This window comes from Giraffa tippelskirchi, chromosome 2, assembly GCF_054371585.1.
Source record: "Giraffa tippelskirchi isolate mGirTip1 chromosome 2, T2T-mGirTip1v1.2.pri, whole genome shotgun sequence".
NCBI classification, from domain to species: Eukaryota; Metazoa; Chordata; class Mammalia; order Artiodactyla; family Giraffidae; genus Giraffa; species Giraffa tippelskirchi.
This window is the reverse complement of record NC_137276.1, coordinates 184,310,564-184,327,609: the sequence shown is the minus strand read 5'-3', so window position 1 is coordinate 184,327,609 and position 17,046 is coordinate 184,310,564. Positions and strand designations below refer to the sequence as shown.

Genomic DNA, 17,046 nt, shown 5'->3' with positions numbered 1-17,046 from the left:
TGATCATCAATAAAAAGTCTACCAAAAAAAGAAAAATGCTGGAGTGGATATGGAGAGAAAAAACCCCTCCGACACTGTTGATAAGAATGTAAATTGGTGCAGCTCCTAGGGTCAACAGCATGGAGGTTCCTTAAAAAACTAAAAATATAATTACTGTAGGATCCTGTAATCCCACACTTGGGCATATATCTGGAGAAAACTGTAATTTGAAAAGATATATGAATACAAATTTTTGTCTGGTAGTCAGATGGTAAAGAATCTGCCTGCAATGCAGGAAACCAGGGCTCAATCCCTGGGTTGGGAAGATTCCCTGGAGAAGGGAATGGCAACCCACTCCAGTATTCTTGCCTGGAAAACCCCATGGGCAGAGAAGCCGGGCAGGATACAGTCTTTGGGATCTCAAAGAGTCAGACACGACTTGAGCGACTAACACTTCCAATTCCTAATGTTCATAGCACCACTATTTACAGTAGACAAGACATGGAAGCAACCTATTGTCCATAGTCAGATGAATGGATGAATGGATAAATAAAATGTGATGTATATATATATATATATATATATATATATATATACACATATGCATAAAAAAGAATGAAAGAATGCCATTTGTACCAACACAGGTGGACCTAGAGATTATCATATTAAATGAAGTAAGTCAGACAAAGACAAAGATCACATGATATCAATTATATCTGAAATCTAAAAAATGATACAAATGAATTTATTTACAAAACAGAAATAGACTTACAGACGTAGAAAATAAACTTATGGTTACCAAAGGGGATAGCAGGAGTGGGGAGAGAGAGAGAAATCAGAAGTTTGGGAAAAATATATAGACACTACAGTTCAGTTCAGTTCAGTCACTCAGTCATGTCTGACTCTTTGAAACCCCATGAATCGCAGCACGCCAGGTCTCCCTGTCCATCACCAACTCCCGGAGTCCACCCAAACCCATGTCCATTGAGTCAGTGATGCCATCCAATCATCTCATCCTCTGTCGTCCCCTTCTCCTCCTGCCCTCAGTCTTTCCGAGCATCAGGGTCTTTTCAAATGAGTCAGCTCTTCGCATCAGGTGGCCAAAATATTGGAGTTTCAGCTTTAGCATCAGTCCTTCCAATGGATATTCAGGACTGATTACCTTTAGGATGGACTGGTTGGATCTCCTTGCAATCCAAGGGACTCTCAAGAGTCTTCTTCAACACCACAGTTCAAAACCATCAATTCTTCAGTGCTCAGCTTTCTTTATACTCCAACTCTCACATCCATACATGACCACTGGAAAAAATATAGCCTTGCTTAGACAGACCTTTGCTGACAAAGTAATGTCTCTGCTTTTCAATATGCTGTCTAGGTTGGGCATAGCTTTCCTTTCAAGAAGTAAGCGTCTTTTAATTTCATGGCTGCAATCACCATCTGCAGTGATTTTGCAGCCTCCAAAAACAAGGTCAGCCACTGTTTCCCCATCTATTTCCCATGAAGTGATTGGACCGGATGCCATGATCTTAGTTTTCTGAATGTTGAGCTTTAAGCCAACTTTTTCACCCTCCTCTTTCACTTTCATCAAGAGGCTCTTTAGTTCTTCGTCACTTTCTGGCATAAGGATGGTGTCATCTGCATATCTGAGGTTTTTGATATTTCTCCCGGCAATCTTGATTCCAGCTTGTGCTTCCTCCAGCCCAGCATTTCTCATGATGTACTCTGCATATAAGTTAAATAAGCAAGGTGACAATATACAGCCTTGACATACTCCTTTCCCTATTTGGAACCAGTCTGTTGTTCCATGTCCAATTCTAACTGTTGCTTCCTGACCTGCATACAGGTTTCTCAAGAGGCAGGTCAGGTGGTCAGGTATTCCCATCTCTTTCAGAATTTTCCACAGTTTATTGTGATCCACACAGTCAAAGGCTTTGGCATAGTCAATAAAGCAGAAATAGATGTTTTTTCTGGAAATCTCTTGCTTTTTCAATGATCCGTCGGATGTTGACAATTTGATCTCTGGTTCCTCTTCCTTTTCTAAAATCAGCTTGAACACCTGGAAGTTCACGGTTCACGTATTGCTGAAGCCTGGCTTGGAGAATTTTAAGCATTATTTTACTAGTGTGTGAGATGAGTGCAATTGTGCAGTAGTTTGAGCATTCTTTGGCATTGCCTTTCTTTGGGATTGGAATGAAACCTGATATTTCCAGTCATGTGGCCACTGCTGAGTTTTCCAAATTTGATGGCATATTGAGTGTAGCACTTTCACAGCATCATCTTTCAGGATTTGAAATAGCTTGACTGGAATTCCATCATCTCCACTAGCTTTGTTCATAGTGATGCTTCCTAAGGCCCACTTGACTACACATTCCAGGATGTCTGGCTCTAGGTGAGTGATTACACCATTGTGATTATCTGGGTCGTGAAGATCTTTTTGTACAGTTCTGTGTTTTTTTACCACCTCTTCTTAATATCTTCTGCTTCTGTTAGGTCCATAGCATTTCTGTCCTTTATTGAGCCCATCTTTGCATGAAATGTTCCTTTGGTATCTCTAATTTTCTTGAAGATATCTCTAGTCTTTTCCATTCTGTTGTTTTCTTCTATTTCTTTGCATTGATCACTGAGGAAGGCTTTCTTATCTCTCCTTGCTTTCTTTGGAACTCTGCATTCAAATGGATATATCTTTCCTTTTCTCCTTTGCTTGTCACTTCCCTTCTTTTCTCAGCTATTTGTAAGGCCTCCTCCAACAGCCATTTTCCTCTTTTGCATTTCTTTTTCTTGGGGATGGTCTTGATCCCTGTCTCCTGTACAGTGTCACGAACCTCTGTCCATAGTTCATCAGGCACTCTGTCTATCAGATCTAGACACTACTATGTATAAAATAGGCTTCCCAGTTGATGCTAGTGGTAATGAACCCACCTGCCAACGCAGAAGATGAAGGTTCCATTTTGGGTCAGGAAGATCCCCTGGAGGAGGAAATGGGAAACCAATTATTATTGCCTGTAGAATCCCATGGACAGAGGAGCCTGGCAGGCTACAGTTCATAGGGACACAAAGAGACACGACTGAAGTGACTTAGCACACACACAGGCATATATAAAATATGGAAACAACAGGGACCTGCTATAACTGTATAGGGAATTATACTCAATATCTTATAGTAACCTATAATGGGAAAGAATATGAAAAAAGAATATATAAGTGTCTGTATGTGTGTGTAACTGAATCACTTTGCTACTCTTGAAACTAACATATCACAAATTAACTATATTTCAATTTAAAAAAAAGTCTTATTCTTGAAAAGAATGTATATTCTCAAAGAAACCATGTTTCAATTCTGAATTCCCATGTAACAAATGAATCCAAAATCTAGTGACTTATAATGGCAATAATTTACTATTTCTTGCTTCCTATTACTTTTTTTTCAGTTAGTTGACTTAGCTTTCTTTCTCTGCCATGGGGTTTGGCTAAAAATACAAAGCACTTCTTTGGCTAACTTCTGCAGAACGTGACTGGGATAGCACATTCAAAATGGCTTCATTCACACTCATGGCACCTCTTTTGTGGTAACTGGAATACCTGTGTAGGCTGCTTTGGGCCTTTTCTCTTTTGTCACAGTAATCTTGCCCATAGCTTTTTCACTTTGTGGCTGGATCACAAGAGAATGAAAATGAAAGGTGCTATGCCTGGTAAAGAACAGCCATGCACCAGAACTTGCACAAGATGACTTTTGCCTCTTTCTCCTGGTCAAAACAAGTCATAGGACTAGCAACGATTCAAGAGAGGGAAAATAGCATCCAAATCTTGATGAGAGATCAAAGGGATTGTTGGTAGCCATCTGCCGAATGGGTAATTTGCCTCTAAGTCACTTATAATAATATTATTCACCTTTCCCCTTTATACTTTCTTTTACATGTGTTATTTTACTGTAATGATTAAAATTAAAGAATAGACTTTGTAGCTAAGAATTACTATAAAGAAGAGTGGAAGATACAGCATAGATTCAAATACATATTGTATGCATGAGTGCTCAGTCGTTAAGCTGTGTTTGACTCTGAGACTCCATGGACTATAGACCACCAAACTCCCCTGTCAATGGATTCCCAGGCAAAAAACACTGGAATGTATTGCCATTTCCTTCTGTAGGGGATCTTCCCCACCCTGGGATGAACCCATGTCTCCTGCATTGACAGCAGTTTCTTTAATGTTGAGCCATCAGGAAATATGTAAGATAAGTCAGATATTTTGTTAGTTATTATAACTATGGGAAGTAATAGAGGCAAAAGTGATAATGCACTATGACTGAATATTATTATGCTATATAATCTTCTCTTCATTTCTTCTTCTAGATATTTGCCTTGACTTTAGAATGCAAGAACAAGGGGACATTGCTTTACACTTCTATTTTTTAATGAAAATAGAATTTTTCATTCTAATATAAAAATTACTTCTTCCATTTTGCAATAAAAAATACAGAATATGAAGATGATTAAAGAAGATTTTTCTATTACCTGAGAGAATACTTAAAGAAGAACTAAAACCATAAACTTGTAAGAGATCAGAAATGTCAGATTAATTTGGATATACATAGATTACATTAGTAAATTACAATTATTTCTTATATTTGCTTCTTTAAAACTACATCTATTTTAGGGATTATTAAGGACTTGCTCTATACAATTGAAGCAAATGAATTGTTTTGTGTTTTAGGGAAGCTCCTTGTTATATGTATATGCTGCTTCTGCTAAGTTGCTTCAGTTGTGTCTGACTCTGTGCAACCCCATAGACGGCAGCCCACCAGGCTCCACCATCCCTGGGATTCTCCAGGCAAGAACACTGGAGTGGGTTGCCATTTCCTTCTCCAATGCATGAAAGTGAAAAGTGAAAGTTAAGTCGCTCAGTTGTGTCCGACTCTTCGCGACCCCACGGACTGCAGCCTACCAGGCTCCTCCGTCCATGGGATTTTTCCAGGCAAGAGTACTGGAGTGGGTTGCCATTATACATATATACAATGTAATATTATTCAGCCTTATAAAAAGAAGGAAATCCTGTCATTTGTGACAACATATGTAAATCTGGAGGACATTATGCTAAGTGAAATAAGCCAGACAAAGACAAATATCATATGGTATTGCACTTATATTTGGAATCTTGAAAAAAAAAAAATGAACTCAGAAACATAGTAGAAAATTGGGGTTGCTGGAGCTTGGGGGTTGGGAATAGGGAGAAGTTGGTAAAAGTGTGCAAACTTTCAGTTATAAGATGAATAAGGTCTGAAGATTTAATATATAACACAGTGACCACGGTTGATAACACTGTATTGCATAATTAGAATTTACTAAGAAATAAGAACTTAAAAGTTCACATCAAAAGAAAAAAAGGGGGAAAAAAAAGAAGCAAAAAAAGTTAAACATGTGAGGTGATGGATGTGTGAGGTGATGGATGTGTTAACTAACTCGGTGAGGGGTAATATGAAAGTATCCCCCCTCATTGAGTTAGTTAACACATCATGTGTGTGTGTCTGTGTATGTGTGTGTGTGCTTAGTCTCTCAGTCATGTCTGAGGACTCTTTGCAACCTTTTGAACTGTAGCCCGCCAGGCTCCTCTGTGCATGGGATTTCCCAGGCAAAAATACTGGAGTAGGTTGCCATTTCCTCCTCCAGGGGATCTTATTGCAGTCTTTAAATATCTTACAACTGTATCTGTCAAGTATATCTCAAAAGCTGGGATAAAAAGGAAATCTTCTTGAAGATCAGTGTGAGATAATTATCTTAAGTTATCTTGTAAGTTCCAATCTCTTTGTAAGGGCATAAGAAGTAACTTTTATATTCTATAGAATTCATTTTCTCTAGTCCACTTAATCATCATTTTTCATAGTGTTACTTATTTTAAAAAACAAGTATTTTCTTAAATCCAAATTACCAAAATTAATAATAATTAGAATAGGTAATATCATATTACGTTTTGTTGATCAGTTACTCTAGTCAATCAACTTTAGTCTCCTCTAAACACACACACACATATTTGTGAACATACTTATGCACCTATTTATGTACACAAATAAATACATATATGTGTATATATAAGCATACATAAAGAAAATTGCAAGACAATATATAAAGGAAAAGAAAGTTGAAAGACGCTGGACTTAGAGAGTGATTGCCACTACACCTAGTCTGAAAGTACAGCTGAGTTGGTAATTAAACAGCCACACTCAACTGACAGGCCTGCAGCTATGTAGCACTCATCCCAAGAACAAGACTGAATCTAGACTCACACTGAAAACCTCCATTAAATAGGTTTACCTCAAACAAATTCAATCCCTCCAGCCAGAGAGTACAAATTATAAAATTTGGGAGAAGAGGAGTCATGAAATACCCAATCTTTATCAAACAGTATGCACAAGGATGGAAGATAAAAAGATATTATATATTTTAATGCATTATATATTTAATGCAAGTTAAGTCTTTACAAAAATTGATTTACTGTATTAGGATGTACAGGAGCATACAATAATGGGATATACAACATCTCATAATAATAATGTTTGATGATGTCTTTTAATAATATTCCAGCTGTATTTTTGGCTCAAGAAAAGTAAATCAAAGTCAGTTCCTGAAATCATTTCTGAAATAGTTAAACTAAAATTCAAAATGACCAAAAATATTAATTGTACTTAGGCTGCTACTATCAATAACTCTATTATAATATCACTGAATTCTACACAGTTCCCAATAATAGAAGCTATATTAGAGCTATTAAACCTAGATTTGCATAGTGATTATCTGTCCATAGAGCCTAATTTCCTTTTATGAATGTTATTTTGCTCAGAATCCCTACTTTGGATGGAAACAGATGCAAAGGGAAAGAATTTTATACTTTGTCCAAGATCAAAGAAAACTATTATTTATGAAATGAGAGCCCTGAAACAAATATTTCTTAAACTCCTTGGCTAATCTCTTTCACTTCAAGTACACCCTCACAAACTCCTCTTTGATTGAAGATTTCAGAAATTTTTCTGCATAGTTTGGGGCCACTCTTTGTTCTTTCAAGACAATAGGAAGTTACAAGCCTGAAGTCACAGTGGGAAGTCATCCTAGCCAAATTAATGCCAGAGGATGTGATAATATCACTGCCTTCAGCCAATTGGTTGCTCACATGGTCTCCAAGCAATAATTTTGTCCCATAATTTGTAAGTGTTAGGTAGTTAGAATAGGAAAAACGAGTCTAGAATGGCGGTGGCTAAAAGACAAGGAAGGGGAAAACCCTCAAAAATAGAACAAAGGAAGGTCCGAGGACTGGAGTGAGGACCTCAGGTAAAACAAACAGCACTCCTGGCTGGCCCAATTTACATAGGGCAGGCTCAGGGGGAGGAGAAAAAAAACATACAAAAAGAGGGGCCAAAATTGGCCTGGTGCAGGGAGAGGAGGGGCTCTCTTCTCGTCCTTTGGGTCAGCATGCCCTCACACATCGAGGATGTATTTTCCTTTACTTTCTAAATAAAACTGAGCTGTAACACAGAGCTGTAACACTGGTCCGTCTGAGAGCTGTAACACTGGTTCATCTGTCACTTCAAATTTTTATTGCGACGAGACAGAACTGAGGAAGTTACAAAAGTACTACAGGAAATTCCTCTCAAGTCTCTAACTATGTGAAAAAAGACCGCAAAAGACAGAATCAGAGCTGTGTGTTTCTCTATCACTTAAAATTCTTCCCTATTGACCTATTTACCTGCCTTTCTAGTAAGAGCCTATTCATTTTTTACCTAAATAGTCTCTCATGTAGTAACAAATTTATTCTTCAAAAGATTTGTTCTCTTATAGTCAGCCTGACTTTGGTCCACAGCCTTCCTCTGACTTATGATTCTATAAAACAGGACTCATATTCTATGTGGGTAACTCAACACCACTTTGGCAAAAAGCTCTTGAAACTTCCCAGGAGTGACCACCCCTTCTGCCTTTTCTGCTTGGCCTTTCACTGGGTCTTTTGTTGGTAGTATTTAGCAATCTGTATTTCGTTTTGACATTATCAAGCAGTCAGCACCTTGACACTTTCCTTCTCACCATCATCTCCTGTAATATGTTTAGCATCATTTTCCTTATAGAACAGTTTGAGCTACTCAGAGCTCATATTCTCTATTATTCCTATTTAGATTTGAAAATAATCTTGTTTTATTACCTAGAGTTATTATTCTGAAACATTACAGGCATTACTCAGTTTTTAATCTAGGTAACTAAATATCATGTTCCTTTGTTGTTGTTGTTCAGTAGCTAAGTTGTGTGCAACTATTTCTGGCCTCATGGACTACAGCACGCCAGGCCCCTCTGTCTGCTACTATTTCCTGGAGTCTACTCAAATTCATGTCCACTGAATTGGTGATGCTATCTGCTATCTAACCATCTCATCCTCTGCTGCCCTCCTCTCCTTTAACATTCAAACATTCCCAGCATCAGAATCTTTGACAATGAGTCAGCTCTTTGCATCAGGTAGCCAAAGTATTGGAGCTTCAGCTTCATCAACAGTTCTTCAAATGAGTATTCATGGTTGATTTCCTTTAGGATTGACTGGTTTGATCTCCTTGCAGTCAAAGGAACTCTCAAGAGTCTTCTCCAGCACCACAATTCAAAAGCATCAATTCTTTGGAACTCAGTCTTCTTACTGAGAGTATTCTTCAGAAGCTTTTAAAATTCTTCATTGTGGATTTTTTTCTATCTTATACAAATTTATGCTAATAGAATAATAATCTCATAGAATTGTGGGATAAACTTAGAATTTTTCCAAAATCCATTTTCTTTACTTTATTTTCTTTGCTTATTAGCAAGGAAATATTTTCAAGTATGCTCATATCCTAAATTTGCAATTAGGTAAGACTGAATAACCAAAATCTGTTAGATGAAATATGAGCTGAAATAACACAAATAACTTCTGGATACTGACACTAAAGGGATGTGGCATGCATTTCACATCTTTTTAACTTTTCATTTTTTTCACTGATTTTTTTTTTTTAAACCTTTTGTAAAATTAACCTTTAAATTTTAGAACAGTTGGAGATTTGGGGAAATTATAAAAATAGTACAAAATCTATCATACAAATTCCACTATTATTAAAATCTTATACCATTATGGCACATTTATTCCAATTTATTAAGCAATATTGGCATATAATTATTAACTAAAGACTATACTTTGTTCACACATTTTCAGTTTTGATTATACAGTGGAAGTGACAAACAGACTCAAGAGATTAGATCTGATAGACAAAGTCCTTAAACAACAATGGATGGAGGTTCCTAACATTGTACAGAATGTGGTGATCAAAACCATCCCCAAGAAAAAGAAATGCAAAATGGGCAAAATGACTGTCTGAGGAGGTCTTAAACATACTTGAGAAAAGAAGAGAAGAAAAAGGCAAAAGAGAAAAGGAAAGATATATCCATCTGAATACAGAGTTCCAAAGAATAGTAAGGAGAGATAGGAAAGCCTGCTGAAGTGACCAATGCAAAGAAATAGAAATACAATAGAATAGGAAAGACTAGAGATCTCTTTGAGAAAATTAGAGATATCAAGGGGACATTTCATGCAAAGATGGGCACAATAAAGGACAGAAACAGTATGGACCTAGCAGCAGAAGAAGATATTAAGAAGAGGTGGCAAGAATACATGGAAGAACTGTACAAAAAAGATTTTCATGACCCAGATAACCACATGGTGTAATCACTCACCTAGAGCCAGAAATTCTGGAGGGCAAAGTCATGTGGGCCTTAGGAAACATCACTATGAACAAAGCTAGTGAAGGTGATGAAATTCCAGTTGAGCTATTTCAAATCCTAAAAGATGGTGCTGCACTCAATATGCCAGCAATTGGAAAGCTCAGTAGTGGCCACAGGACTGGAAAAGGTGAGTTTTCATTTCAATCCCAAAGAAAGACAATGCCAAAGAATGTTCAAACTACTGCACAATTGCACTCATTTCACACTCTAGCAAAGTAATGCTGAAATTCTGCAAGCTAGGCTTCAACAGCACATGACCCAAGAAATTTCAGATGTGCAAGCTGGATTCAGAAAAGGGAGAGGAACCAGAGACAACTTGCCAACATCAGTTGGATCACAGAAAAAGCAACAGAATTCCAGAAAAATATCTACTTCTGCTTCATTGACTATGCTAAAGGCTTTGGGTGGATCACAACAAACTGGAAAATTCTTCAGGAGATGGGAATACCAGGCTATGTCAAAGCTTTTGACTGTGTGGATCACAATAAACTGTGGAAAATTCTGAAAGAGATAGGAATACCAGACCACCTGACTTGCCTCTTGAGAAATTAGTATGCAGGTCAGGAAACAACAGTTAGAACTGGACATGGAACCACAGACAGTTTCCAAATAGGAAAAGGAGTAGGACAAGGCTGTATATTGTCACCCTGCTTATTTAACTTAGACCTGGGTTCGATCCCTGTGTCAGGAAGATCCCCTGGAGAAGGAAATGGCAACCTACTCCAATACTCTTGCCTGGAAAATCCCATGGATGGAGGAGCCTGGTAGGCTATAGTCTATGGGGTTGCAAAGAGTCAGACACAATTGAGTGACTTCACATTCAATCATTCAGAGTGCATCATGAGAAACGCTGGGCTGGAGGAAGCACAAGCTGGAATCAAGATTGCTGGGAGAAATATCAATAACCTCAGATATGCAAATGACACCACTCTTATGGCAGAAAGTGAAGAAGAACTAAAGAGCCTCTTGATGAAAGTGAAAGAGGAGAATGAAAAAGTTGGATTAAAGCTCAACATTCAGAAAACAAAGGTCATGGCATCTTGTCCCATCACTTCATGGCAAATAGATGGGGAAACAGTAGAAACAGCGGCAGACTTTATTTTGGGGGGCTTCAAAATCACTGAAGATGGTGATTGCAGCCATGAAATAAAAAGACACTTACTCCTTGGAAGGAAAGTTATGACCAACCTAGACAGCATATTAAAAAGCAGAGACATTACTTTGCCAACAAAGGTCCGTCTAGGCAAGGCTGTGGTTTTTCCAGTAGTCATGTATGGATGTGAGAGTTGGAGTATAAAGAAAGCTGAGTGCCGAAGAATTGATGCTTTTGAGCTGTGGTGTTGGAGAAGACTCTTGAGAGTCCCTTGGACAGCAAGGCGATCCAACCAGCCCATCCTAAAGGAAATCAGTCCTGAATATTCCTTGGAAGGACTGATGTTGAAGCTGAAACTCCAATACTTTGGCCACTTGATGCAAAGAGCGGACTCATTTGAAAAGACCCTTATGCTGGGAAAGGTTAAAGGTGGGGAGAGAAGGGGACGACAGAGGGGACGGCAGAGGATGAGATGTTTGGATGGCATCACTGACTCAACGGACGTGAGTTTGTGTAAACTCTGGGATTTGGTGATGGACAAGGAGGCCTGGCGTGCTGTAGTTCATGGGGTCACAAAGAGTCAGACACAAGTGAGCAACTGAACTGAACTGAACTGAACCTAGACAGCATATTAAAAAGCAGAGACATTACTTTACCCACTAAGGTCCATCTAGTCAAAGCTATGGTTTTTCCAGCGAGCCATGTATATATGTGAGTGTTGGACCTTAAAAAAAGTCCGAGCACTGAAAAACTGATACTTTTGAACTGTGGTCTTGGGGAAGGCTCTTGAGAGTACTTTGGACTGCAAGGAGATCTAATCTGTCAGTCCTGAAGGAAATCAGTACTGAATATTCATTGTGAGGACTGGTGCTGAAGCTGAAGCTCCAATACTTTGGCCACCTGATGAGAAGAGCTGACTCATTATAAAAGACCCTGATGCTGGGAAATATTGAAGGCAGAATAAGAGGAGGATGCCTGAGGATGAGATGGTTTGATGGCATCAGCGACTCAATGGACATGAGTTTGAGCAAGCTCCAGGAGTTGGTGATGGGCATGGAAGCCTGGCATGCTGTAGTCAAAGACCTGGACATGACTGAGGGACTGAACTGAACTAAAAGACTCTACCTTGTTCATATATCTCCAGTTTTTTACCTAAAGTTCTTTTTCTTTTCCAAAATTCCTTCATGGATACCACATTACATTTACTACTCATATCTCCTTTACTTTTTGGCTGTTAGAGACTTATTTTTGATGACCTTTATAGTTTTGAGAAGGACAGTTCAGGTATTTTGTAGGATGTATTGCAATCAGAATTTGCATTGTGTTTCATGTTTAACTGGAGTTGTGTGTACATATTTTAATATTTACCAATATTGATGTTAATCAGCTGGACGTAGTTGTGGACTTCTCAATAAGAAGGTATCCAAATGGAGGTGTCTGGGCTAGAAAGGCAGGTATGACTAAAAAGAGTGTCTAAGTGCATGCCTACAATTCTTCCAAAGAAGCACAATTGGCTGATATCTTACCAAGTCTAGGATGGGGAAGGTAGCCTCTTCCTCTCCCCACAACCTGCCAGGAAAAACTTGTAATTGCCTATGTCTGGTCCCAAAATTTCATACATATGCTTTTGATCTGGACCCAGATTCATCAATACCTTATATATATGTTTGTTTTTTTTTTCTGAAAACAAGGTTTTTGTTTTCAATAATGAAAATTGAGATAAACGACCTACAGTGTAAGGATTTATATTAATCTGGCTAAAAGCTGGACTGCTTTTAATGTTGGCTCTAGGTATAGGTCTTCCCAGGTTGTGTTAGTAAGAAACAATTCGGCTGCCAGTGCAGGAGATGCAAGAGATGTGGGTTGAATCTCTGTGTGGGGAAGATTCCCTGGGGTAGGAAACAACAACCGACTCCAGTATTCTTGCCTGGAAAATCCCGTGGACAGATTAGTGGGCTATTGTCCATAGTGTTGCAAAGAGTCAGACAGGACTGAGCGACTGAGCACAAGTACAGGTACAAGTCTTCAAATAACTTGGATCATTGGTGCTAGAGTGGTGAGCATAGCTGCCTTGCAAAGACTTGAAATTCCTCTAGTATCCTAGCTTTTGCCTCCCCTCTTGATGACTTTCAGTTATCCTGAAGTATCTCTTAGAAAATGATTTTGTCTTGCTGTTCTTCCAGCTGTAATCCATTATTATGCTGTGGCTCTCTTGGTGTGATGATCACTGAGACAGCAAATATCTCTTCTCTAATGCTTATACTCCTTTGACTCATATTGACATGGTGCCAATTTAGACCACAAAATAAAATTCACTTTTTGGAACTGGCAGTGCATTTCAGGACATTCACACAAAGAGAAATGACTATGTGTGGCAGCCATCCGAGCCTTAACTCTCCCCTAGAATATATGTGTGGGTTCTTTGGAGAGGATGAAAAAGGGCCTTCCAATTTCCTGAGGTGGAAGAGCTCTACTCCACCACTTGTTGCTGGGCTACATTCAGGCAATGTATATTTATCTTGAGTGAAAAATCAAGAAGACAGAGCCCAGGTGACTTTCTTAGTGTTTACTTGATTCAGGCAAACTTCCTCTCTATCCAGTTTGAAATGGGAACTGTGAGGAGGAACATAACTTCCTTCACTCTTGACTCCAGCAACTCCTTTTCAGTCCTTGTCCTTTGTTTAACTAATACAGAGCAGGTCAGCAAGTCTGCTGGCTAAACAGATATATCTCTTGAGGTTGTCTTCTTTGTTCTATCACCTTGAATTCTCCTGGGCTCAAAGGCTTTAGTTTCCTATCTCTCCAGTCCTCCTTTCCTATTTATTTGCGTTTAGGGTGATGTTAAGGGTTGTAAGACCATTTCTGAAGTCCCTTAAGTCCAAATGGGGACAAAAGAGTGTTTGCCCCCACTGTGGCAGTCTCTCTGAACTTAGAACATTGTGTACTTAGCTCCTTCAGTGTTCAGGTTTGATCCTTAATTGTAATTCAGAAAGAAACAGAAAAATATAATACACTTGTTATAATTTTTAAATAAAAGGTTTTATTGGTAGTTGATGTTTTCCTTTTGACTCAATTTCTGATTCTTTAGAAATATATTATAAAGGATTCTCTTTCAAACAAATTCTTCTGAAATGTAATTCCTCTCACAAAGCCAGAGCATCTATAATTTGGTCTGCCCTTTTTCATAGATAGCATTTAACTTTATCTTACTCACATTCAAGAACTGAGAGTCCACATTTTTTAAAGGTCTGAAAACACTCATCTTAATTTTAAAAACACATTTTCTGAATCTTTTGAAATCTCAAAAAGCCTTTCAACAGTAATTATTCATTGGCAAATCACCATTCTGTAATCATCTTATTTAGAGAATGGAATGTAAATCCAGACTCAAGTGGTTACAACAATATTTAGTAATTTATGAACTATGAAGAAAATAAACCATGGACATTCAGTCTGTCAGTGGTCTGGTTAAGAAAGAAGCCTAATGAACCACACATAGGGCCTGGAGTTTCACCTTCTCTAATCCGTGAAGTGATCTAGATATATATACACATCAACTGACCAAATTCTACTGAAAACGGAAGGGAAAATTATCCAGCTAAAAATAGAAAATCATTGTAACAAACCAAAACATAAAGTGGTGTTAAAATTATAACTAAAAAACAGAATATAGAGAGTAAAGTCTTAATCACATTTAAAAAAATCTATCTTCATATGGAAAACACAGTAATTTTTAAAATGCTGACAATGGCTATAAATTTGACTCTCAAACTTTCAGGTTTTATCAAAAACAAAATAATATTACTTATCAACCTCCAAAATTACATTTGAAATGACTGTGTACTTTTTCAATAATGTTTTACACATAAAGAAGTTTTGTTTATCTACAGTGTCTAAATTAGAGAGAATCTGATAGCTAAAGGATCACTTTACAGGATCTTGGTTCTCTTTTACAGTAAATGAAGTTCCATTTGTCCATTTAAAATGCTGAATTTTTAATATGTCCCTCTGCTCTTTCTCTGTCTCCTATCCCCTTTCTCCATCTCCTATCCTTTCAGCCCAAGAGTCCAGTTCACATCTAAAAATCCATTAACTTCCACATACCACAGTATCAGAATGGTCTTTCCTGGCTGGGATAAAGAAGGAATTCTTGCCCTATCACTGACCTTTAAGTCAAATGGAAAGATAACTTCACAGTGTTACCCTTTCTTACCATGCCCTTTCCACATGATTTAAATTCTCTATGTAACCTTTACTATTTTCAAATAAAGATTTGAGTTTGACCTGAACTCTCTGCTATAGAGACAATCTTTCTTACAATGGTCATTTAGGACAAGTCTCCACCAAGCAAAAACTGGAGAAAGTCTGTTATGGAGAATTTGGGAAATTGAATTCAAACAAAATGGTGTTTTTAAAAAGAAACGTGAAATATTATTTTCACATACATTTTTAGTTTGCTTATCGAAAATTATTCACATTTTCATGAGTACTTTGAAGCACAGATCTTTCCATTAAATAATAAATTATAGAAATGTGCCCCCAAATCATGAAAATAAAATTTTATTTTAAAATAATTGAGGAGAGAATGATACAGTAAGAAGAGTAGTAATAGCTATTATGTAATTAATGCTTACAACGTGATAGCTATTCTAACATTTTACATATTTTATATACTATTTTAACCTGACAACAACAGACTATTGGTAGCTATCATTTCTTTATTTCCATATGCTAAAATAGAAGCTGAAAGAAGGTAAGTGACTTAGTGATAATAACAGAATCAGAAATCCCACCTAGTTACGTATCATTCCAAAGCCTGCTTTCCTAATCACTTTTCTAATATACCTGTGAATAAATGTTGTTTACAAATGAATTTCAGGAACACAGATGTTTAACAGAGATTTGAAAATTAAAAAAAAAAAGATACTTCTCTTATAGACCAAAATTTAAGTTAGATAATGCAAAACAAGAGCACTAATACAACTTAGATTACTTGCTATATTATTATTGCAAAATGCATTATTTTCACTTCAAAGAGTGATCTCTAGCATCATTGATAATAGTAAGAAAAATCAACAAATTTGTATTGGAAAAAACCAAAATCTTTTAAGTCACTTAATGCTTGATTTTTTTTTTCCCTCATCTTGATTAAATTAATGAATTTATTGTGTAAATATACATAATCAAAATAGGGTATATTTTAGTCAAGACCTTAAAAATACCCTGTGGTCTAATTTTTTCATGTTATAGATAGAATTCCAAACCTAATCTTCAATCCTTCTTAATATCTCTGATTTACTTTTGAAATACAGAAAGCCATTTAATTACTACTGTTAATATTGTCAGAGGTATATAAAACAGCCTAATGGTAAGTGTTTTCCTCCTCTTTAATCCTGTAACAATAAGTATATCTTTGAAAAGACAAACACTTTTGGATGGTATTATAAAGGTTTACAAAGTATGACCTTTCTGTACAAAATAGGAAAACACTCTTGTTTTTGAAAATTCTTATATCACTAATAAATGAATTTTTGCCTGAGTGATGAGACAAGCATTTTCTTTTCTTTATGACTGGAATTACCTGGAGATCATCTTAACTCTATCTAACTGTAACAAATAAATGACTTAAAAAAAAAAAAAAAGGACTCACCTGTCAGATTCCATACATAGCCTAGACATTTTTTTTAATAATATACTTCTCTGTTTTACTTTCCAATTAAAAAAAAAAAAAACATCTGGATCTATCCAGACAGGAGAACAGAGATAACTCAGTAGGGGCAGTTCCAGCAGGGGCTGGATAGATTTTTTCATGAATTAGGATTGCAATAGGACCCCAAGTTCTACCCCAAGTAGAATGTCATGCACTAGACCTAAGAGATCTGATTCAAATCTTTCATAAGAAAATGTTCAGAGGATAGAGTATACTGAACAAGTTTGATTTGTGACATAATTAAACCAAATTTCTTCTATTTTCCATTGTTCCTTTAAAACACATTGGTGGAAGTAATCATCTGTATCTAGATTAAACATGGAAAAGTCCTATGATTTTATGATTTTGCTCTTTTTTCTTAGGCAGCAGAATATGAAGTTTTACAGGACCTAAAGCTTAGATAGTTTAGGGTGAATTCCTTAAGGAAATGAACACTGAAATACAAATTTAATTAAAAAAAAGAATATTCAGAAAGAAAAAACAAATCATAAGAA

General features: G+C 36.9%; 1 long non-coding RNA gene across 4 annotated transcripts in view; it reads right to left on the bottom strand.

The window, feature by feature from the left end:
• Positions 1–17,046, bottom strand: part of LOC145526705 (uncharacterized) — a 146,776-nt gene that overhangs the window by 33,860 nt on the left and 95,870 nt on the right. Inside the window, exon 3 of one of the 4 annotated variants that reach the window (XR_014069104.1) lies at positions 2,899–2,945. The exons of 2 other annotated variants lie outside the window; for them this stretch is intronic. This is a non-coding gene — a long non-coding RNA (uncharacterized LOC145526705). Of the gene's footprint in view, positions 1–2,747; positions 2,946–17,046 lie in introns of those variants that run through there. One more of the 4 variants, XR_014069113.1, reaches the window with a different exon arrangement.